Raw genomic sequence first — 25,660 nt, forward strand, 5'->3', positions numbered from 1 at the left:
AGAAAAAGCGAGAGAAAAAGTGAGAAAGAGACAGAAGAAGTGAGAAAGTGTAAGAGAGACAGAAAAAGTGATGGTATGAAAGAGAGAAAGAAGAAGCGAAAGTGTGAAAGTATGGAAAGCAAAATTGTAAATGACAGAAAAAGCGAGTGTGAAAGAAAGACAGAAGAAACGATAGTATGAAAAAGAGACAGAAGAAGAGTGTGAAAGCAAGACAGAAAAATCAAGATTGTGAAAGAGAGACAGAAAAAGCGGAAGTGTGAAAGAAGGTAAAAGCGTTAGTGTGAAAGAGAAACAGAAAAAGCGAGAGCTTCTAAGAGAAAAGTGAGAGTGTAAGAGATAGAAATAGCAATAGTATAAAAAGATTGAAAAAGCGGGAGTGTAAAAGAGAGACAGAAAAAGAGAAAATAGGAAAGAGAGATAGAAGAAGTGAGAGTGTGAAAGAGAGAGGAAAAGCGAAAGTGTGACAGGAAAACAGACGAAGCGAGAGGGTGAAAGAGAGTAAAAGCAAGTGTGTAATGGCGTTATTGTAATTAAACCTAATTTCTGTGGTTTCATTATTCTTTTATTTTAGTTTCTATGTTTATTTGCAGAGTTTTCTCCCTCTGTTTGGTTTGTTTTCACACAGGTATGAAAACCTAAACTCACCAAATTAGCACCAATAAACCACGCGAGCACATCAGTCTCCTTTGATTGGTCAGAGCGGTCTGTGGCAAGAGCGAGAAAGTAAATATAGTGATAAGATTATGTGAAAGTTGGGGTTAAACCTGGTGACGTAATTAATTTGCATTAAAATATTAATAGCATGTTACTGATTCAAAATTAATCACATGCATTAATCGCATGCTTTAACGTTTACAGCCCTGGTATAAATACTTTGGTAAAATAGCTATTTGTCCACTGCCGCGCACTGTAATTACACCTGGGCGCTTGGGGTGTTTCCACGGAGACCCACGTTAAAATCACAACAGCGAGTGGAAATGGAGGAGCTACTGAACTCCTAAAAACTCACTGGTCCTCCTGTTTTTTCAAATGCAGTCCGCATGCAGTATAGTTACTAGTTACTTCTTTAAAAAAGTAACTGAGTTACTTTACTATAAAAGTAACTAGTTACCAGTAAAAGTAACTATTGTGTTACTTTTGTGTTACTCGCCCCCGTAACTCTGCATATTTAAACAGCAGTGCTTCATACTCACAGACGATCGCTTCCCTCAGCTGGCCTTTTCAGAAGAACATTGCTGAGTTCTAGAATTACGTCTCTATAAAGGGATGGAGGGATGGAGGGAGCAGGGCTCTGGATCTTCTCAGCGGAGGAGAGCGTGGAGGCGTGAGCTGGGAAAGTGAGAGTTTCTGTAATTTGCTGTAATTTGCTGTGATTTGTGTAAAATGAGGGTTATTCAGATTAATGATAATCCATGCCACGCTGCGTTCAGAAACACAGGTGCAAATAAAAGAATAGCGTCACGATCAGTGAGACTGTGAGTGTGTGTGTGTGCAGGATGTCTCCTGTTGGAGCAGTGGGTGTTCAGCAGGTCTGGGGTGGTTCTTGTGGTTGCTGGTAAACGTGGTGTTCTAAAGCTGCAGGGTGACATAATGGACAGAAGCTGCCAGCTGGGTGACGATGATCCATCACAAGCGTTCAGTTCAGTCCAGTGCAGGAAACACACGTTTTGTGTGTGTGTGTGTAAGTGTGTGTTAGTGTGTGTAAATGTGTGTGTGTGTGTGTGTTCCTGTTTCTGATTGGTGTTTGTTTATATCAGCTGCAGTTCTTTAATCACGCTCGGCCCCTGCAGTCGGAGGAAGGAAACCCCCTGTCTCAGACTGGCCCACTCTGCTGAACAATAACAGAACCTTTTTTATAGCATCAGCATGTGTGTGTGTGTGTGTGTGTGTGTGTTTTCATAGACGTTCCTGTCCTGACTTTTTTCGATTCGGTTCTTTTGTTTAAAGAAAAATGAAAAATGATTCTTTGCCAGGTCAAAATAATATAAAAAATCATTCTTTGTCCACCTAAAATTACTTTTTCCGCTGGTAAAATGTTATGTTGTCTGGTTAAACAACTCCTACCTGATAAAATGAATGATTTGCTAGTAAAATGATTATTTGCCATGCAAAACATTTTGCTGTCTGGTTAAATAAATCATTTTCTGATAAAAGTATATTTTATCTGGTTAAATGTTTAATACATAATAATTGTAACGAAGAGGAGGAGGCAGGATGCAAATGCAAGTCTTTTTTATTCTCCATATTTAAACTAACAAAGAAAAGAACACTAGGCAGTATATAAAGAAAAGGTAACTAAAACAAAACACTATGAAACAGAGGATAAACCAAAATACTGAACCAAACAAGCAAACAAAGCAAACAAAGAAACAAACTAAATAAAGCAAACCTGAAACACTGAGGACAAACAAGACAGATAAACACAATCTGGACAGAGTAACATGACAAGTTTAGACAAAAAGCGCGACAAACAAGAAAGGAGCACATGGGGTATTTATACACAGGCACACACTAGGGACACCTGTGGAGGTAATGAGGGGGGCGGAGTTACAAATGACTGATGACAGGGTGGGGCTAGGTCGGAGACAGGACCAAAACACAATAGCACATGGCTGGGAACACCACAGGTAAACAGAGGGGCAGGAGCACAAGAGACCAAATGAGGGAGAAACACAAGACAGACATGGGCTAAACTGTGACAATAAAAATGGTAAATACATTTCTGATTGGTTGAATTTATCGTTTCCTGGTTAAATAAAACTTTGCATTGTTAAATTAATCATTGCCTGGTCACATTAATTTTCGCATGGTAAAATTAATCCTTTCCTGGTAATATTAATTGTTGTATGATTAAATGAATCTTTGCCCGTTTAAATTGTTTATTGCCTGGTTAAAAACTTTTTATCCTGGTTAAATTAATCTTTGCATGGTTAAATTAATGAATTAAGTAATCATATATCCTAGACATGAGACCTGGTAACTGTATTCTGAAAAATCGGTTAATATATTTTATTAAAATATATATTTTTCTAGTTTTACTGAGAAACCAAGAGAAACAAATCCAAAAAAACTCAATCCTCTGTTCTGTAAAAGCCGATCTGAACTAAACCACTATAATCACCACTGATACAATATAACTCATAATACACATCCACTGTACATGTACTTGTGTGTGTGTGTGTGTGTGTGTGTGTGGAAACTCTTGCTCTTCTTTCCTGAGGTGGTCCTGATGAGTGCCAGTTTCATCACTATAATGTTTTTGATGGTATTTGTGGCGACTGACCTTCATTTTTATCTTAAATCATTTTTTTGTTTATTTAGTTGAGTAGTTGTTGCTTCTCATAACCTGGATTCGAACATTACTCAAATATTCACTATTCACTGTATACCTGTAACTCTACCTCTTCACTACTTTACTTTAACTGATGCTCTCAAACACATTATTAAGAGACAAGAAATTCAAGTTATTAACTCTTGATGAGTTCAGCACAGCTGTTAACTGAAAGCCTGAATTCCAGGAGACTCTACCTCTTAAAACTGACTGTCTTTCTTCATAGTTCATGTAAAAAAAGATGCTGCAAACTTGCAAAATGTGTGTGTGTGTGTGTGTGTGTGTGTGTGTGTATGCGTGTGCCGGGTCACTGGCAGGGTGTGGAGCTGTCTGGGCACCAGGGATCTGTGGTTTGTGATAAGTCTTTAAGATTACAGCTCCAGTCCCAATTAAACTCAATTCAGCGCAATAAAGACCAATTAAAGCCCATTAGTGCAGTTTAGTGAGCTGAGGCCCACTCACTGACCCAGTTCTGAGCTCCACTCTCACAACACACAACACACACTCCTCACACTCAGCACTTCACCTCTGTCTTCATTTACCTCACTTCCTGTAGCAGGTTGTCAGTAACACTGTCTTTATCCACTGGAGAAGACCTTATTTTAGTGATCTATAGTGCACTGCCCTGGTGAAAAATATATATTTGTACTTGTACTTAAAACATATTGAGAAATGTCTAAGTATGCTGTAAATATACTAACAGATTTATATACTTACCTAACATATACTGTATTTAAAGTACAATTATATTATGCTTGAATTTATTATGCTAATGTTTGAAAGTAAACTTTAATTATATTTTTTTAAAGTACAATATAGTGTAATATGAAGTACACTTTTACAAACTTAAGTACACTTCTATAATACTTATTTCCAAATATATTTTTGCACATTTTTAGCAAAGTGTGTGAAAAACAACAGTTACAGTAGTTCACAGTAGTTTTTTCTTTCACTAGGGTGGTCATGCAGCTGGACTTAGGGTGTGTTGGTGTGTCTTTGGTATCATGAGGGCACAAAAAAAAAGCCTTGATTCTCTTAATTAAGTATGGGTGTGCTTAATTTTGGCCGTTACATAAAATAAACCAATCAGTGTGCCAGTTATCATTCCCTTTAAGAGTCAGGTGAGCTCTGACTTTGGTGTGTTCGTATCTTAACAGCGCAGAGCTTTTGCAGTGAGTCTCAGCAGAGACAGATACTGAGCTGCTCGTTCACGTTGTGAAGATACTCCAGCAGCTCATTAAAGGGAACAGTAAAGTTATATCCAGCTATAGGACTGGATTCTGATGATCGACTGTGGTCAGGGTTTTAATCAGTCAGTGGAGCTCCTGTGTTTTCCACTACCAAAATATATAGAAACACACCAGAAATTTACCTGAACACACCTCACTTCCAGACCACCACCACACCCATCAGTGTAGATATATTCCTAAACTCTGACGCTATTTTAACAGCGCGACGCAAGGTATAAAAATAGACTGTTGATGGGGTGTAAGATAGCAATAAGCATCACGACAATGAGTGCCTGAGGAGTAAAGATGAGCGGAGAATCTCCAAATGTGTAAGAAAAAGATTGGAAAGAAAAAGTAAAGTGACAGAAGTGACTATCATGGGAATATATTAATAGTGACAGGATTTTTTTTTTTGCAAATGGATTTTATAACATGTCAATTTATCAAGCTCTTAGTCTGTATTAAAGCTGTAGTGCTGGAACAGATAGTGTTACTGCTGTTACTCTCTACTGCAGCAGCATTTACACACTTACACACTTTCAGCACATTCACACTTTCATCATCATAATAACTAGAAAAAGACACAGATAAAACACAGAGAACTCTGTATCTATTAAAAGTAGAAGTTCTTTTCTTTAGATTAGAAATTACAGATGAAGCCAGAGAGCGGTGAGAACTGTTTCCTACACCTTCAAATAAAGACTCTTAGAAACTGGAGAAAAAAAAACCGCAACAGGAAGACGTCTGGCTGACCCACATGGAAACAGCAGCTTTAGCCTTTAGCTCAGATTAACATGATTAAGAACTGAGTCTCAGTTTCAGCAGAGAAGAGAATTAGAATTAGAATTAAATTAGGAGTTAATCTGACAGGAGAAGAACTTCAGTAAAAAAGTCATTGATTTTATGCAAACAGCTGAGATTAGTTAAGAGATGAGTTTCTTTGATTTTACCAAATTGAAAATCTCTGAAACATAATCAAGATTAATGATCAGAAGCCATCATACCAATCTGAACTGCTTGAATTTTTGCACCAGGAGTAAAGCAGCATAAAGTTATCCAAAAGCAGTGTGTAAGACTGGTGGAGGAGAACAGGATGCTAAGATGCATGAAAAAAACTGTGATTAACAACCAGGATTATTCCACCAAATATTGATTATTTCTGAACTCTTAAAACTTTATAAATATGATTTGTTTTCTTTGCATTATTTGAGGTCTGAAAGCTCTGCATCTTTTTTTTTTTAATTTTCTGCAAATAAATGCTTTAAAAATCAACTTTTTTATTTGGAATTTGGGAGAAATGTTGTCTGTAGTTTATAGAATAAAACAACAATGTTAATTTTACTCAAATATAAGCCTATAAATAGCAAAATCAGAGAAACTGATTCAGAAACTGAAGTGCTCTCTTCATTTATTTACAGAGCTGTATATGATACTGATGTTTATAATGCCTTATAAATGCATTATAATGGGTTTATAAATTGTTTATAGACGTAACCTTCATAGGATGTGTTACAAGAATTTATATTTAGATTGAAATTGGGATTGGGACTGTGATTGGCTGAAATGTAACATGATGGTGGCCGAGCTCCAGAAACCTTCAGATTGTGGAGTTTCAGTGACTGACCCTGGAAACCTCTGGGCCAGTTTGTCGTTTTCCAGTCTTCCCACTGATGATATGTGGTTTCCGTGTGCCAGAATAAATCGGTATGAATCTGGACGGGTTCAGGAAAACCTCACTTTACATTTTCTACATGATTTTAATCCAAACAGACGTCCTGCTCTGCAGCTTCTCCTGCGCTGGAGCTGCCGGTGTTATTCGTCTGCTGAACTCCGGGCCGGGCGGCGGGTCACGCGTCCTCACGTCAGTCTCACTGTTATTCCACAGAACCGTCACGGTCCGGACCTTCAAACGACGGCCACGTTCAGTAGAATATCTCAGTCATCGGCCCGAATCAGCAGCGCTTTTCCTCCTCCCGTATCGAGCGATCGGTCGAGCCAAAATAAAGAGGGTGTTTGGCTGTTTTCCGTTATTTTGATTGAAATAATTGCGTCTACAAAAAAAACAGAACCCCAAATAAAACACGTTCCCCACGTTTCTCTCCCAATCAGCTCGAGATCCGAGAGGAATCAGAACGCGCGGCCCGAAGCCTCTGGGCTGAGACGTCCAAGATAAACCACCCAGTGTTTTTATAAAAATGAGGTAAGAGCAGAAACTCGTAATTACGTGTTTTTTTTTGGTGGTCAGGCCTGAGAGTGACCCCGGTGGAAACCCGGCGTCTCGGACCAACTTCACATGAATTTAAACTCTACTGAACAAATGTACTTTCAGAAATTAACTCACTTGAGCAGAGCTAACACACACACACACACACTGAGAGTTCACACACACACACACACACACACACTGCGAGCACACAGGGCTTCTTTTTCTGAAATGTAAATAGTGAGGACGGCAGTAGGGAGCCGGGCCCTCGGCTGCGGAGCGGCTGATTGGTGGTTTAGATTAGGAGGCTCGGGCAGCTCAAACATTATTTGTGTTCAGTACACAGATGTGTATCACGTGTACACACACACACACACACACACACACAAACACACACACGTACAAGCAGAATGTGTTCCTGATGTTACTGACTGATGACTGTATTTATTTTATTTGTGTTTACCGCACACATCTCTTTTACTTATGGCATTCTCCCTCTCTCCCTCTCTCTTTCTCTCTCTCTCTCTTTCTGTGTCTCTCTATCTCTCTCTCACTCTGTATCTCTCTGTCTTTCTCTCTCTCTCTGTTATTCTGCTTCTTTCACTCTCTTTCTCACTTTTTATCTCTCTCATCTTCCTTTGTTTTAATGTTCTATCGCAATCACTCTCTCTTTCACTCTCTCTCTCTCTCTCTCTCTCTCTATATATATATATATATATATATATATATATATATCTTTCTATCTCTCACCTTTTCTTTTTCTTTCTCTCTTGGTGTATCTCTTACGCTATCTGTCTCACTCTAACATTCCCTTTTTCTTTGCTTTCTTTCTGTCTCTTTAAATCTGTCCCCCTCTCCCTCTCTCTTTATTTATTCTTTCCTGTGGTTACACACACTCTCTCTCTCTCTTTTCCTTTCTTTAACTGACTCTCCCTTATATTCCCTCTCTAATTCTTGTATCTTTTATTCTATCTCTCTGTGTGTTCTTTCCCTAACTTTTACTCTTTCAAAATCTCTCTCTTTTTCTTTATTTCTCTCTCATCTTCTTTTTCTCAGTATTTCTCCTTCTTTTGCTACTTTTTTTCATCTGTCTTTATTCTCTCTTTTTGTATTGTTGTGTGCTGTTAGTCACTCTGGCCGCCAAGAAAACTGATCACAGAGAGAGAAAGAGAGAAACAGAGAGAGAGAGAGAAAGAGGGAGGGGGAGAGAGAGAGAGAGGGGAAAATAGAGAGAGGGAAAGAAGGAGTGGGGTTTCAGGAAGTTGACATCTAAAACATTTTAGTGTTTTTGACTCTTAGTAGAAATTCTAAACCCAGTATGTACACACACACACACACACACACACACATACACACACACACACACACTTAGGCCACACAGTGATGTGAGAAGTGATCCTGATGGCTGTGTATAGAGGAGTGTTTTGTTACATAATGTATTGAATTCATATTGAATTGAATATGTATTGAATTCATTAAAAATAAAGATATAGGAGAAACAAATAGCATATAAACAAATATATAAGATACTAAAAATAACAGAAGAATTTTACTTTACAGAATGTGAGAAATGACAGTGACTTAATTACTAGGGATCTCTGACACCAGTGTAAGTTGTGAGGTGTTTTCTTGTGGCTGAGATTGATTGAACATTCACCTTCCTCCTGAGGATGCCCCACATGTGCTCAGTTGGGTTTAGGGTCTGGAGAACAAAGCTCTTGGACTGCTTGTCTTCAGTACACAGTTTGCAGGCTTTCTTGGGCATCATCTTCAGAAGAGGTTTCCTTCTAGTACAGTGCCATCCAGACAGAGTTGATGCAGTGTGTGGTGTATGATCTGAGCACTGCAGGCTTATCTCGCCCACTTCTTCAACTTCTGCAGCAATACTGGGAGCACTCATTCAAGTATTTAACACTCACACACTCTCTATCTCACTCTCTCACACAATGTCACACACTCTCACACACTCTCACACACTCAGGCAGAGCTGAGGAAGGAGGGAGGAGGTACTGAGTGAGGAGGAGAACATGTGTATAAGAAGTTTGAGCTGATTGAACAGCAGATGACTAAAGCCGAGTGTGTGTCAGTCAGCAGATCTCTCAGGGGGGGTGGCGGCCTCTGCTTATTGGCTGTCACTCAGCTGTCAGTCAAAGTGACAGCCAACCACAGGTTGCCGTTTCACAGGCGGGAATCTGTCTGTCAAACATCCAGCAGCTGCCATGACATCAGTGCTGGAGCTGAAACACCACCACACTGCCCAGATACACTCATACACACACACACACACACACACTTATACACCCTTCACACACCCACACACACACACACACACACACACACACTTCATAGACCCTTCACACACCCACACACACACACCACCAGACTGCTCAGATTCACTCATACACACACACTCATACACACTCACATTATAGACTCATGTTGGAAGTGATGTTTCCCTCATGCAGCCCTAGACCATGATGCTACCACCACCATGCTTGACTGTAGACAAGAGACATGCTGGACACCATCTGAGCCAAACAAAAAAGTTTATCTTGATCTTATCAGACCACAAGACCTGGTTCGAGTTATCCAGGCTTTCTTGTGCATCACCTTCAGAAGAGGCCACCTTCTAGGACAGTGCTCTGGATAAGATGCTGAACAAAGAGACTCTATCGTCAACTACCTACTAAGTCAAATTATTTAACAAATTTACTAAAAAGTTTTTTTTATTGCCAGGTTGTTCCTGCTGTCGACTTTAGACATGAGGAGAACTCAGTATGAGCTAAAGAACCTGTAAGTGTTCTCTGCAGGATGAAGAAATGAAGTGATGTGTGTGCTCGTCTGTAAGTTCAGCAAATGGGCCTGTTCTATTTTCATCTATTTGCTCCATCGTCATTCATTTCACATCTCAGCGCACACACACACACACACACACACATGTGAAGGCATATTCCCTCAAAAAACAGTGGGTGTGAGAAACACAGAATCATATGAGCGAGAAATGAAAGGCGCTGATCCGTATCCACGAGACAACAGCGATGACAGATGGCTGAATCCTCAGAGAGGAGCCTGACCCCACTCTATACACTGTACTCCACCATGTGTGTGTGTGTGATGGCAGTGTGCACAGTGTGTGTGTGTGTAAAGAGTGTGTTTCAGGGGGCTGATGCTGATGACGAGTGTTAAGCGTGTGAGCTTTTGAAATGTAACAAAGGAGAGGGCGAGAGAGGCAGAGAGAGAGAGTGAGAGAGGGTGAGAGACCTAGTGGGAGAGGTAGACAGAGAGAAAGAGATGACAATGGAGGTAGAAAGAGAGAGGTAGAGAAAGAGTGAGAGAGGGCAAGAGAGGTAGAGAGAGAGACAGAGAGGGTAAGAGACCTAGTGAGAGAGAGTGAGAGAAGGCAAAAGACTTAGTGAGGGAGGTAGAAAAAAATGAGAGAGGACGAGAGAGTTAGAGAGAGATAAAGAAAGAGGTAGAGGGGGAGACAGTGGGAAATTAAGAGAGAGAGGTAGAAAGAAATTGAGAAAGGGCAAGAAAAGTAGAGAAAGAAAGTGAGAGAGTGAGAAAGAGGTAGAGAATGAGTGAGAGATAGAGAAAGAGGTAGAGAGAGGGTAAAAGATAGGTAGAGAGACAGAGAAAGGGAGGGCGTGAGAGGTAGAAAGAGAGAGGGAGAGAGGTAGAGAAAGAATGAGAGAAGAGGAAAGTTAGATAGGGTGGTAAAGGTAAAGAGAGTGTGAGAAGTAGTGCGAAGTGATAGGGGTACAGGAAAAGTGACGGTGAAAGAGAGAGAAAGAGAGAGAGAGGGTGGGAGCTGTAGAAAGAGGTGGATAGACAGAGAGTGAGTGTGAGAGAAAGGTAAAGAGAGAGTGAGAGAGTGAGAGAAGGAGGTAAAGAGAGAGAGGGGGTGCGAGAGGTAGACAAAGAGGTAGAAAGAGAGAGTGAGAGGTAGTGTGGGGGTGATAGAGGTAGAAAGAGAGTGAGAGCGGTAGAGAGAGAGTGAGAGAGTGAGAGAAGGAGGTAAAGAGTAAGAGGGGGTGCGAGAGGTAGACAAAGAGGTAGAAAGAGAGAGTGAGAGGTAGTGTGGGAGTGATAGAGGTAGAAAGAGAGTGAGAGCGGTAGAGAGAGAGTGAGAGAGGTAGAGAGAGAGAGTGAGAGAGGTTGAGGGAGAGTTATAGAGGGCGCGAGAGGGAGAGAGAGAGAGAGCATGCTGAGGGAACCTATCAGTGGAAATAAATCATGGCCTCAACTCAAAGCCAGTTCAGCTGCCTGTTGATCCTGGCCAGCATGTGGACGTCCGAGAGTGTGTGTGTGTGTGTGTGTGTGTGTGTGTGTGTGTGTGTGTGTGTGTGTCAGTGGGAACGGGAGGCCCTGGTCTCCAGCTGCTGTCCGCACTCCTCCTCTCTCTCTTTCTTCTCTTTCTTTTGTGTTCTGCTCTTTCTTTTCAGCCTCTCTCGCTCTGTTTTCACAGTCTGGCCCAAACTGACACACTGAATAACTGCTCTCAATGAACCCCTCACAGAGAGAGAGAGAGAGAGAGAGAGAGAGAGAGAGAGAGAGGATTGAGATGTTAACCTCTGCGTGCACACACACACACACACACACACACACACACACACACACACACGCGCATATACAATATATACAGCTCTGCACAAAAATAGATAAGAGCACTGAATCAGTTTCTCTGATTTTACTATTTATAGGTTTATGTTTGAGTAAAATGAACATTGTTGTTTTATTCTATAAACTACAAACAACATTTCTCCCAAATTACAAATACAAATATTCTTTTTTTTCTCCAGTTTCTAAGAGAACTAGGAAACAGTTCTCACCGCTCTCTGGCTTCATCTGTAATTTCTCTAAAGAAAGAACTTCTACTTTTAATAGTTACAGAGTTCTCTGTGTTTTTGTGTTTTTTTTCTAGTTTTTATGTTGATGAAAGTGTGAATGTGCTGTGTGTAAGTGTGTAAATGGTGCTGCAGTAGAGAGTAACAGAAAGAAATGAGGTGTGTTCAGGTACATTTCTGGAGTTTTGCTTGTTTATCTTGGTAACAGAAAACACAGGAGCTCCACTGACTGAATACAACCTAGACAGACGCCAACAGTCAGGCGTTTATTACTATCTTGGCAGTAAATTGTCAACACAGCTGCATCCTTAACACATGTACATCACTGCTTGTTATGCACACATGGACACACAGCAGTGCACAAACCCAACTTTTACCTCAACAGTGAACAGAATAAACAAGCGTGAATGAGCAGCTCAGTTTCCTCTGCTGAGAAGCTTTTGTTGGACACGTCCAGGTCGCTGCACTGTTTAAATAGCAATCCGCCAAAGTCAGAGCTCACCTGATCTACTCTTAAAGGGAATGTTGAGCAAGAGACACTCTGATTGGTTTATTTCACGTTACGCCGAAAAATTAACCACACCCACGATTAATTACGAGAATTACTACAAGCATAGTACATCCTTTTGCTCATTTAGAGCTGAACGTGTACTTTTCCAGTCGTTACGATAGCAAAGACACACTGACACTCCCTAAATCAGGCTGCATGGTGCACACAGTTGATGGCTCTCATATAAATCGATAAAATAGAGTCCTGTGTGTGTATGTGTGTGTGTGTGTGTGTGTGGACGGACTGACTTATTCAGTTGGCTCTACAACACAAAGAAACTCAAACGTACAATAGCGAGCATTCAGCACCTTTAATTTGCGATCATTACTGCCGCATTATGAGAACCACATGAAAATATTATTTCAGAGCTTTTTTAATATGGGAGTAATCGCCCCAGAGCCATTTAATCCGCCCGCGTCCGCTTCCACCAGCCTCAGGAATCTGAGCGCTGAGATTTGAGATAAAGGCCGGGCCGGTGTGTTTTGGCCGGTGCTGTGCGGGGCCGGTTCTGAGTGCTGGATTTAGAGTGATGATTTGTAGGTGTTTGTAAAGGAAGTCAGGGGTTCCTTATTTTCCCTCCTTCTACTTTCCACCCAGTTCAGGCCAAGTTGGCGGAGTCTGCCACAGCCCGGGGCCTGTGCTCGCTCGGGGGCCGGGCCCTTAGCGTTACTGTGTGACAGAGTGTTTACCTGCTGGACGAGGAGTGAATAAACTGCAGGACCTTTATCAGAAGTGTGTTTGGGATTCCAGTCCTGAGTCCAGTCCTGTGTTTTCCGTTGCCAAGATAGCAATACACCAGAAATGTACCTGAACACACCTCATTTCCAGAACACCACGCCCATCAGTGTAGATATATTCAGAAGCTCTGCTGCTGTTTAAACCAGGCAGGCAGAAGCTGTGAAAATAGACCTTAGTTTGGCGGGGTGTGAGATAGTAATGAGCATCTCAACGCTCCTTTCACAGGGTATAAAATAGAGCCTGTAGTCTAATCTATCTATCTATCTATCTATCTATCTATCTATCTATCTGTCTAGCTTTCTCTCTCTTTCTTTCTCTCTCTCTATATATAACTATATATAGATCTATATAAACAGATAGATAGATAGATAGATAGATAGATATACCATTAAATATAGATAGATAGATAGATAGATAGATAGATAGATAGATAGATAGATAGATAGATAGATAGATAGATAGATAGATAGATAGATAGCATATCAATGCTCCTTTCACAGGGTATAAAACAAAGCCTGTAGTCTAATCTATCTATCTATCTATCTATCTGTCTGTCTGTCTGTCTGTCTAGCTTTCTCTCTCTTTCTTTTTCTCTCTTTATTTATAACTATAGATAGATAGATAGATAGATAGATAGATAGATAGATAGATAGATAGATAGATAGATAGATAGATAGATAGATAGATAGATAGATAGGAATCAGTATATCCAATTTAGAAAAAATGTATTGAAGAAAAGCATTGTAGTATTACAGACACACCAGTAGATGAATCAGACAAATGTAAGGAAAATAAAAAGCTGTATCTGTCTATCTGTCTGTCTTTCTGTCTGTATACCTGCCTGTTAATCTGTCTATCTGCAGGTCTGTCTGTTTGTCTATATAATAAACCTTGTGTCTGTTATAATGAGTTTATTTGGATCTGGGAGGAAAAAGCAGAAACACACAGTCTGAGCTGCTCATGGACATTTAAGAAACGCTAGAATCCAATATAAGTGTTAGAGAGAGAGAAAGTGAGAGAGAGAGTATGTGTGTGTGTCTTTGTGTGTGTGTGTTTGTGTGTGTGTATATCTGTGTGTGTGTGTTAGACAGGGTGATACTACAGCTCTTTATGTGTAAACCAGTCACACTTGAATTTTCCATTAAAGCAAAGAGCTGAATGTGAACAGGCCCCTCCCCCAACCTCAAAAACATCTGTCAGTCATTACTGACCCCTCCCCCTCCCCCTCTGGCCAGGACTCCAGAAACAGCTCTTGACTTCTGACCCAAAACAAAGGTCTCCACTTTACGCTTTCCACATGTTTAGTGTGAGACGGGTTCTGTCACAAGTTCTACCTCTGAGCTCCAACCAACATCCGCTACCTGGATCTGCTTTCAGTGAACTCTCCACCAATCAGATCTCTTCATCTCTGAGAACAATGAGATACTGGGAATATGCTCTGACTAAATCTTCTAATGCAGGTTTTATCAGTCGCTTTGGTGCACTATAGAACTCTGTGGGCGTGGCCTAAGCTTTTGTTCTTAATGGCTTAATTTTTTTTTCCTTACATTACTTTTACTTTTATACTTTAAGTAGTTTTGAAACCAGTACTTTTTAAAAACTTTTACTTAAAGAGCAAAACAACAGCTTCATCCAAGCCTCACATCACCAAACGTGGATACTTTTATGCACTAATATTAGAGTTTTACTGAGGAAATAAAGATTTAATGTGTAAACAATGTGAAACACATTAGCACAGTATTGTAATAATAAACCAATGGCATGATAATACAATCACCCATTACTTTTATTCACATTAGAATTGGGAAATAATATTTTTTTATAAATCCTAAATGAATAAAACAAGCAAAATACACCCACTACTTTATAACAACAGTGGCATTTCAGCTCATTCATCGTAACTGAGGTCATGTCTCTATATTGTAAGATTGTAAAATCGATAACTTAATGTATAGTTACAGGAACATCTAAGTAATCACTTTCTAATCTGTTTCTCGTCTCTAAATTGGAGATATTCTGCAGAAATCCCAGCATAGTAGCGTTGGTTGGTCTCAGTGGCAAATTTGAAAAATGCTAAAAAAAAAAATAGGAGGTGCAGTTTAGGAGGGGCACTGAGTGATGTATGGGTTTAGGGGTGGGGCAGAAGGGAGAGCTGACTGGGCTGAGCAGTGTGCCTCTGATAGCAGTGAGACACAGATGGTTAGATGGATCTGCATTAGACAGAGGGACACATTATTATCACCTATAGCACAGCAGATCCTGAGAGGGTGCTTCAGAAGCAGAAATGACCACATAAAAACAATTTTTAAAAGTTAGGAAAGGTTTATAATTTTTTTAAGCAGGACTGCTATGTTTCACAACTTCAAAGAAACACATTACAGCTACTGAAATAATATGCTTTAGTGCAGGGGTCGGCAATATGAAACATTTGGCCCGTGAGGTTGTTTGAACTATAATGAAAAGAACTAAAATAAATAAAACGCTTCTCTGGTGAGCTTTTGATTATATTCCTCCCCTGGCTCTCTCTGTTGTGCTCGGCGTGACTTTAGTTTCAGCCTGTTCTCGTTTTTCCTGTCATTCTTGGACTCTGTGTCTCCTTATAAGGGCGTTTTTTTTTTTTGGTCGTGTATCAATTCACTATCTAGGGCAGCTGTAGTGTATTGGACCGCGACCCTGATGACACAGGTTCGATGCTGTGTGAGGAGCGGTGGGTTTTAGTATTTATTTTTATTTTTTTCCTTTCTTCTTGGGTTTACCTGCTTTGAGATCAACTGTTCTGCAATTGGGTTCAACAACCCTCTGGTCTGGAGAGCTTCTTGTCTGTAGCACTACATCCCATTACTTACCTACTTACAACTTAATTGCCGACCCCTGATTTAGGGTTTAATGGACAAACTGGGTATCTGACGAAAATCCGCTCTGCTGTAAACTCAATAAAGGCAGTCTGAGACACACAGCTTAGTGTGAAAAAGCTGAGTCTGGCTTCTCCTCTGGTCTCTACTGCACTGACTTTCATTGCAAATTGAAGAAATATAAAACCATGGTGGCCATTTTTTTTCACATTTTATTAATTTAAACATACAGAATAATTTCATATATTTGAAATGAATCTCCTGCTCGGTCCAAAAGAGCTTTAGCTTCAGTCTTCACAGTGTTCCTATTATAAGATCTCCAGGGTCTCTGAGGGTCTTGGTTACCGCTGGCCTCTTTGAAACACATCAGATCTTCATCATCTCTCCTTTCTTTCTTGTCTTTCACTAAACACATGTTTGTTTCTGGTTTCCATCCTCTTCCTCTCCACCCATCCTCCTCCTCCTCCTCCTCCTCCTCCGTCCAGCAGTCCTCCCTTGCTTTCTTTTCATGTGGTTTTACTGTATCTCCTGATTGTCCTTCACTTTGAGGCTCTCTCTCTCTCTCTCTTTATTTCTCTCTCCTCGTTTCTCTCTCTCTCTCTTCCTCTGTCTGATCAATAGCAGACACATTAGCTGGGGGTAAAGGATGTGGAGATCCTGTATTGATTAGAAACCCAAGACGACACAATTTCACAACACATACACTCAGTCTCTTAGTTACACTCAGACACACAAAGACACGCTGTCCACCATCTCCTCCCTCTCTCTCTCTCTCTCTCTCTATCTCTCTCTCTCTCTTTCCATACACAGCACTGAGGCACTTCAGGGACCCATCTTTCACTCCACCTCCTCTGCTTCAGAGAGCTCCTGATTGAGGAGATGAAAATGATAGACAGCAATAAAAACCAGCCATAAAAATCATGCGCCATCATCATATATGAGATTAGCGACGGGACTAAACGAGCTTTGAGCCGAAACAAGACCCCAAAACTTCCCTTTTACACAGTTCTACACAGTTTTCTGTACTGAACATTTTTAAAATTTTAATGGACGTTACTGTTAGAAACTAAGTTCCTACACTGAAAAAATATATATATTTTTAAGTTTTGCAACTTTCTGCATTTGCTTTTTTTAAGTAAATTTAATTTCAGATAAATTTAAGTAACTTCAACTCAGTTTCAAGTCTTAAATGTTACACAGAGTAAATAAGTGAACTGAACTTCAGTCAATCCTTTCTTTTAGTAAACTTTACTTCATTTATTTTTACTGAATCAATACTTTCTTTTAGTAAACTTTACTTAATTTCTACATACAATACTACTTAATTACAATGATTTAATTTTTACAATATTACTCAAATAATTTATGATACATAATATATTATAATTCCTGAAATTTAAATATTTTTAGTATAACAGACAAATTACACTGTCTCAACACATGGATGGCATGTTATACATTCTTTTTTTTTAGTAATATTGTGTATTTTTCCTTTTAGTATAATATATATATATAATATTGTATGCAGAAATTAAGTAAAGTTTACTAAAAGAAAGGATTGATTCAGCAAAAATAAATGAAGACTAGTATAGCTCTCCAGTCCAGAGGGTTGTTGAACCCATTTGCAGAACAGTTGATCTCAAAGCAGGTAAACCCAAGAAGAAAGGAAAAAATAAATAAATAACCACACCGCTCCTCACGCAGGATTGAACTCGTATTGTCAGGGTCGCGCTCTAATACGCTATCACTGCCCCGCCTAGTGAGTTGGGACACGGCCGGGAAAAAAAGCCCTTATAAATAGATAGGGAGCCCAAGAACGGGTGGAAATTAAAGTCACGCCGAGCGCGACAGAGAGAGACAGGGAAGGAATGCAAACAAGAGCTCACCAGAGAAGCATTTTATTTATATAAACAGGCACTATAGGTCTCTGTCAGTTGTTAAAGTGCATAGTCAGTCCTTGTAAAGCACAATACATATCTCAAAAAGTCAACAGAATACTTTTATATACTAAAATTATATAACGTTATATTTATACTCAATATAATATTTTTCAAACCAATTTCAAGAAAAGACACTGAGGTCCATCTCAGCCAAGGGGAAACACATTATATATCAAGTTTTATCCATAGTGACATAAAAATCACTGAAAAGTATAAACCAAAGAGCATAAAGCTGGAAAATGGGCACAGAGTGGTTCAGCAGTCTAAAGCGCTGTCACTATGATCTGGAGATCGCTGGTTTGAATCCCGATTATGCAGCTTGCCATCAGCTGCCGGAGAGAGCCCTGAGAGAGCACAGTTGGTCTTGCTCTCTCTCTCTGGGTGGGTACAGTACAGTAGATAGCGCTCTCTGTTTCCCCTCATCACTCCTAGGGTGATGTGGATCAGCACAAGGCTGCGTCTGTGAGCTGATGTATCAGAACCGAGTCGCTGCACTGCTTTCCTCCGAGTGTTAGCGCTGTGATGCTATTCGGTAATGCTACAGCATCAGCAGCAGCTCAAAAAGAGGCGGAGTCTGACTTCACATGTGTCGGAGGAGGGGTGTGCTAGTCTTTACCCTCCTAATGATAGGGGATGTACAGCTAGCTGATTGGGTGGGAGAATCAGCCAGATAAATTGGGAGAAAATAAGAAATAAAGTAAAACTGGATAACAGTGTGTTAATGATAAATATTGATTAAGATAAAAATACTGATTATTATTATATAATTTAGGGCAAAGTTGGTAACAATAGGTTCAAGGTTTATTATATTCTATTGGAGGTACTTTTATTATTTTGGCTACTGGCAGTATATATATTTAGACGTGTAGAGTAGCTGCAGTGAAGCTGTGGTTTGGTGTTTCGGGTGTTTTTGTTCGCTGTGATTCGCTGTTCTCCTGTTTTTCTAAAGTCTCTCTGTTTTTCTTCACACAGAGGGCACTGCCAGTCTGAGCTGGCACACCCACTTATCACCCAGCCATCAGTCCAGTCCCACATCTCAACCACAGAGCCTGAAACCCAGCTTTTAAAATCATCTCCCATCATCAGCAAGAGCCTATACACATAAACAGCTCTGGAAAAAAATAAGAGATCACCTAAAAATGATGATTTTCTTTGATTTTACCAAATTGAAAACCTCTGGAATATAATCAAGAGGAAGATGGATGATCACAAGCCATCAAACCACCAAACTGAACTGCTTGAATTTCTGCACCAGGAGTAAAGCAGCATAAAGTTATCCAAAAGCAGTGTGTAAGACTGGTGGAGGAGAACATGATGACAAGATGCATGAAAAAAAAACTGTGATTAAAAACCACCAGGGTTATTCCACCAAATATTGATTATTTCTGAACTCTTAAAACTTTATGAATATGAATTTGTTTTCTTTGCATTATTTGAGGTCTGAAAGCTCGGCATATTTTTAAATAAGATTTTAGAAAAAGCTGTGGCCCAACAATTTTGCTCTTACCTGCAAAGAAACCAAATCTATGAGAAATTTCAATCTGGATTTAGGCCTCATCATAGCACTGAGACAGCTTTAGTTAAAATAACAAACGATCTACTTACAGCTGCCGACCAAGGCTGTGCTTCCCTACTCGTACTTCTCGATCTGAGCGCAGCCTTTGATACAATAGATCATACTATCCTTTTAGAAAGACTAGAAAACATGGTTGGTGTAACTGGAACTGCATTATCATGGTTTAAATCGTACTTAACCGATCGCTATCAGTTTGTGAGGATAAATGATATGTCTTCCAGTTATACCAAGGTAAGATATGGAATTCCACAAGGCTCTATATTAGGACCGTTATTATTTACATTATATATGCTCCCACTGGGCAAAGTTATTAGAAAACATGATGTGAATTTTCATTGTTATGCGGATGACACGCAGCTCTTCATATCAGCCAAACCTGATGACAGAGTGAGATTAAAGAAAATCCAGGATTGTGTAGAAGATGTAGCACAACTTCCTCCTATTAAATAGTGATAAAACAGAAGTTCTCCTATTAGGCCCCAAAGCTGCTAGAAATAAATTATCAGACTTAATGCTAAATCTGGCTGACTTCTCAGTCACCCCTGGTTCAGCAGCTAAACACCTTGGAGTTATTATAGATTCAGATCTAGCATTCGATAAACACATATCTAATGTTACTAGAACAGCTTTTCTACACCTACGTAACATCGCCAAGCTAAGAAATGCCCTATCACTGCGTGACGCAGAAAAATTAGTACATGCCTTTATTACCTCAAGGCTAGATTATTGTAATGCGCTACTGTCTGGATGTTACTGCAGTCACTTAAATAAACTTCAGCTAGTTCAAAATGCTGCAGCCAGGGTCCTTACTAAAACGAGAAAATTTGACCATATTAGTCCAGTACTATCAGCTACGGAGCCCGGGAGGGGCCGTGGATAAAAAAAACAATTAAATCGAGTGAACGATGTAGCAGTTCGTGCTCACGTTTTCTTTAATTCGAGTGAACGATTTGCAATTCGTGCTCACGATTTCTTTAATTCGTGCTCACGATTTCTGTAATTCGTGCGCACGATTTCTGTAATTCGAGTGAACGATTTCTGTAATTCGTGCTCACGTTTTTATGCGCAATAAGACAAGAAGCTCGGAGGGAAAGGAGCATTTTCTCTCTTGATCTGTTACAGGGGTGCAGTAATGATAATCAGTTATCTACCTTTATAACCTGCTGTTATTAATGCACTAGTGTTACAGTTAGATGTACAGTACAGTGAGCAGATTTTGCCTGGTGGTGGAATCTCTACAGCGCGTGGGGGAGAGCCGTCCGCGGCATCGGTTCCCCCGCCGCCAGACACCTGCCGCGCGCGCAGGTCTTCACGGAGCTTATTTACCAACAATGTAGACAAATACAGTCAATTCCAGTCATGATTAAAGGAAACAAACATTACTAATGCAGGATAACTGTGTGTTATTAAAACCAGATCAAAACAAAGTTATAATGCAATGTGGAACTGTTTATAATTTCTTATTTTCAACAATAGTATAACGTAAAGAAGTATAATTATATAAATATACAGCTATAAGACTTAGGTCCAAATGTACACTGTAAAAGTTAATAAAGATAATACAAAATTAATGCAAGGTTTGACAGTTGTCTATGAATGGCTCATATAAGAGCTGCTTTAAATATGTAACACTATATAAAATCAAAATAGCTGGTCTAAAATACTATTAATACAATGTATTAAGATATTTAGTAAATAGGCATTTCATATAATAATTTGGATCAATTTGATAATTTATTCCAATATGTTTCCTAAAATAATTAAGTTTCTATATCTGATGAAATGTCCTGAATATCTGCTTATTCTCAAATCACAGTGTCCTGCCCAGAAACATGCCACAAGCTTCAAATAAAAAAAATATAATAATTATAAACTTCTTAAATGTATATTTTCTGAATTATGTGTTTATTTATTATACAAATTATTAAAATATAGATTAAATCTATCATAAAAGTAATAATGATGTAACCAGATTTAAGAAGGTGTGCATTTCCTTGGAGGCTGGCTGAATGTTATTTAGAAATTAATAAACACATTTGCACATTGCATTATAACTTTGTTTTGATCTGGTTTTAATAACACACAGTTGTCCTGCATCAGTAAAATGTTTGTTTCCTTTATTCATGACTGGAATTGACTGTATTTGTCTACATTGTTGGTAAATAAGCTCCGTGAAGACCTGCGCGCGCGGCAGGTGTCTGGCGGCGGGGGAACCGATGCCGCGGACGGCTCTCCCCCACGCGCTGTAGAGATTCCACCACCAGGCAAAATCTGCTCACTGTACTGTACATCTAACTGTAACACTAGTGCATTAATAACAGCAGGTTATAAAGGTAGATAACTGATTATCATTACTGCACCCCTGTAACAGATCAAGAGAGAAAATGCTCCTTTCCCTCCGAGCTTCTTGTCTTATTGCGCATAAAAACGTGAGCACGAATTACAGAAATCGTTCACTCGAATTACAGAAATCGTGCGCACGAATTACAGAAATCGTGAGCACGAATTAAAGAAATCGTGAGCACGAATTGCAAATCGTTCACTCGAATTAAAGAAAACGTGAGCACGAACTGCTACATCGTTCACTCGATTTAATTATTTTTTTTATCCACGGCCCCTCCCGGGCTCCGTAATCAGCACTGCACTGGCTTCCAGTCAAATTCCGCATAGACTATAAAATTCTCCTGTTAACGTATAAAGCACTACACGGGCTCGCTCCTGAGTATTTACAAGACCTCATCTCCTGTTATGAACCACCGCGATTACTCAGATCTCAGGGTGCTGGTTTATTAGTAGTTCCTAAAATTCAGAGGAGCTCTGCAGGAGGAAGAGCTTTCTCTTATAAAGCACCTCAACTCTGGAATAATCTCCCCGAATATGTTCGGGACTCAGACACAGTCTCAATCTTTAAGTCTAGACTGAAAACTTACTTGTTTAGTTTAGCTTTTGGTAATTAATGTTTTTCCCTTTAGATAAGGCTGCAGATTCAGGGGTTCATGGACAGAGGGAATTGTGGTAAACTGAGATGCTGGTGCTGTTGTTCTCCCACTGCACACGGTCACTCAGGTTTGTGGACGGTGGAGTGGGTGGATGCCGGTGTTTCAGGGAGCCTCCATGTCTATGTTACCTTCTGGCTCTATGCCTTTAGTTAGGCTGTTTTATTCAGTTCTGCCGGAGTCATTTGCCACACTCTGATAATGTTTTATATTCTCTGTTTTACATAAATCCAGTCAAAACTAATTCCATCTCTCTGCTTTCCTCCGAGTTACTGACTGCCCACCTGTCTGACCCGATACCGAGGGATGTTGGACCCTCAGGCTCTCGCGTCTCCTGTCCGGCCAGACTGATGGAAGTTTCTGAAGTCAGCTCTTCTCCATCCATCACCGCAGATCAGCTGCTCATCATCCATCTTATTCTCCACTACTGATTACATCCAAGCCATTAGTGGCGCTATTACACTCCTGAATATATAAAACCTATGTGGATGTATGAAAGACTTTTTAAATTTTAATTTAAAAGCCGTTTGACCAGTGGTAGGATGGTCCCCCCTCAAATGTGAGTCTTGGTCCTCCCAAGGTTTCTTCCTCCTCCTGCAGCTCTGAGGGAGTTTTTCACTGGGGGTTCTGTATTCTGTATTTTCTATGTTTAATGTTTTACCTGATTCTTTGTCCTGTAATCATGTTTCTGTAAAGCTGCTTTGTGCCAACACCTGTTGTAAAAAGCGCTATACAAATAAATTTGATTTGATTTGATTTGATTTTTTGTTATTTCAGTCATTTCTCATTTTCTGTAAATAAATGCTCTAAATGAGAATATTTTTATTTGGAATTTGGGAGAAATGTTGTCTGTAGTTTATAGAATAAAACAACAATGTTCATTTTACTCAAACATAAACCTATAATTAGCAAAATCAGAGAAACTGATTCAGAAACTTTCCAGAGCTGTAAACCAATTAAACAGCAGATTGGCCACGCCCCCCTTTTTAACAGCTCATTTTTACCAATTGAATGTGTTTTAGAAAATAATTTTTACTGTTAAAAATGTCAATATAAATTATAAAATATTATACGCAGGCTTCCAATGCAATGGAAATAAAAAGAGTTAAATATTTTAGTTAATTTGATTTATTTGAAAATATAGATTTTATATAAGAATATTAGAGGGTTTTTTTTTCTGCATTCCAGAGAGAAAACAGCATTCTTAGCTAAATTTGCATGATATATAAAACTAATTTACAGTAAATACCTGGCAAAAAATAATCTACTGTACTGTACAAAGTGTTGTGCATTTTTTGGGTATTTAAATTACAATTATTTCTTGCATTTTTTTTACTATTTTACCTTTTACTATTTATTGTATTTAATTTAAAGCAGTTTTCTTTAATATATTACTATATTATTTCACTGGAATCACAAAAGATACAAATCTAAATATAAACATATACAAAAGATTATATGTGTTACTACAGCATGCAAAAATAAATAAGAAAACATGGTAACACGTTATGATAAGGGTACATCAAATAACTAAAATAACTAAAAGTACTTATGACAGTAATAAAATTGTTGAATTATGCCACAATTAATTATTAATTGACATTAGTTGTTACATTTTTATTTAATATTGCAAAATGTTAATGCTTAAGAATGTTGGAAATAATGTAATAAAATTACCTGAGATATTAGTTAATGTCTTGTTTCAATTACTTATTAGTTGAGACATTCTGTCATAAGTACAGTTATTTACTATATACTCTTATTATACAGTGCTACTGATCATCAGGTTTAGATCAGGGGATTAATGTGGAGGAATAACACTTTTTTAAATATAATCTTATTTTCTGTACTTGCTGTAAACTTTGGGAAGTCCTGTACATATGCAGTATTGACAATATGGTGGAACAAACTACCTTCCACTACCAGATCAGGAGAATCTCTCGCTATCTTTAAGAAACTCCTGAAGACAGAGCTCTTCAAAGAGCACTTACTCTCCTAACACCTCTAACTAACTACCTTCCACTACCAGATCAGGAGAATCTCTCACTATCTTTAATAAACTCCTGAAGACAGAGCTCTTCAAAGAGCTCTTACTCTCCTAACACCTCTAACACACTAACTACTTCTAACCCCATTTCCTTCTTCCCCTCCTTCACTCCTCTATCCTATTATTCCCCTTTGACCTCCTTTTATCCCTATCCAAAGATGTTTTACCTTTAAACTTATTTTACATTGTACTTGACTATTGTAAGTCGCTTTGGACAAAAGCGTCTGCCAAATGTAATGTAATGTAATGTAATGTAATGTAATGTAATAAAACTACTTGACTTGACTTGACTTACTGTTTACTATGTAATTCTATATGTGCCCCTAATAGTTTTCATGTCTTTAATATTAATCTACAATAAAGGAAATAAACTAAATAAAGAAATAAAGAAAAACATTTAATGAGATAATGTGTTTATACTTTTGACTGGTTAAGTAGGCCTATATTGTATTAAAAACTTCACACAGCAGAAATGCTGTAGTGTGGGGAGTATTGGTGGACTGCAGCGCCACCTGGCGGCCGTTTTTTTATAATAAACGATAATAAATTCAGACCTGTAGTCGAGTAGAATCACTATAATATTTACCACTTACAGTCTGCCAAGATAAAAAGATAACAAATACTGCAAATTACCCTTCATATACCACTCTGGAAGAAAATAAGAGATTACTTCAGTTTCTGAATCAGTTTCTCTGATTTTGCTATTTATAGGTTTATGTTTGAGTAAAATGAACATTGTTGTTTTATTCTATAAACTACAGACAACATTTCTCCCAAATTACAAATAAAAATATTCTCATTTAGAGCATTTATTTACAGAAAATGAGAAATGTCTGAAATAACAAAAAAGATGCAGAGCTTTCAGACCTCAAATAATGCAAAGAAAACAAAAAGTTCATATTCATAAAGTTTTAAGAGTTCAGAAATAATCAATATTTGGGGGAATAACCCTGATTTTTAATCATCATTTCATCATGTTCTCCTCCACCAGTCTTACACACTGCTTTTGGGTAACTTTATGCTGCTTTACTCCTGGTGCAAAAATTCAAGCAGTTCAGTTTGGTGGTTTGATGGTTTTTGATCATCCATCTTCCTCTTGATTATATTCCAGAGGTTTTTAATTTGGTAAAATCAAGAAAAAACATCATCATTACGTTTTTTCCAGAGCTGTATGTTAGACAGAGACGGTAATACTATATTTATTCACATGTTAATTTTGAAAACAAATACAATAAATAAATTATAAATTAACATTAAAATCTCACTCGAATCTAATAGTTAAAATAAAATCAAATGTATTTATATAACACTTTAATATAACTTATGTTGTTGTAAAGCAGTTTTAAAGAAA

General features: G+C 38.7%; 1 protein-coding gene across 2 annotated transcripts in view; it reads right to left on the minus strand.

Moving 5' to 3' along the window:
• wu:fc38h03 (acetylcholinesterase collagenic tail peptide) overlaps nucleotides 1-25,660 on the minus strand; it is a 761,412-nt gene that overhangs the window by 93,285 nt on the left and 642,467 nt on the right. Inside the window, exon 18 of one of the 2 annotated variants that reach the window (XM_049476002.1) lies at nucleotides 3,301-3,528. The exons of the other annotated variant lie outside the window; for it this stretch is intronic. The gene's annotated coding sequence lies outside the window, so the exon portion shown is untranslated. Of the gene's footprint in view, nucleotides 1-3,300; nucleotides 3,529-25,660 lie in introns of those variants that run through there. 2 annotated transcript variants of the gene reach the window in all.

The sequence above is a fragment of the Astyanax mexicanus genome, chromosome 3 (assembly GCF_023375975.1).
Source record: "Astyanax mexicanus isolate ESR-SI-001 chromosome 3, AstMex3_surface, whole genome shotgun sequence".
NCBI lineage: Eukaryota > Metazoa > Chordata > Actinopteri > Characiformes > Acestrorhamphidae > Astyanax > Astyanax mexicanus.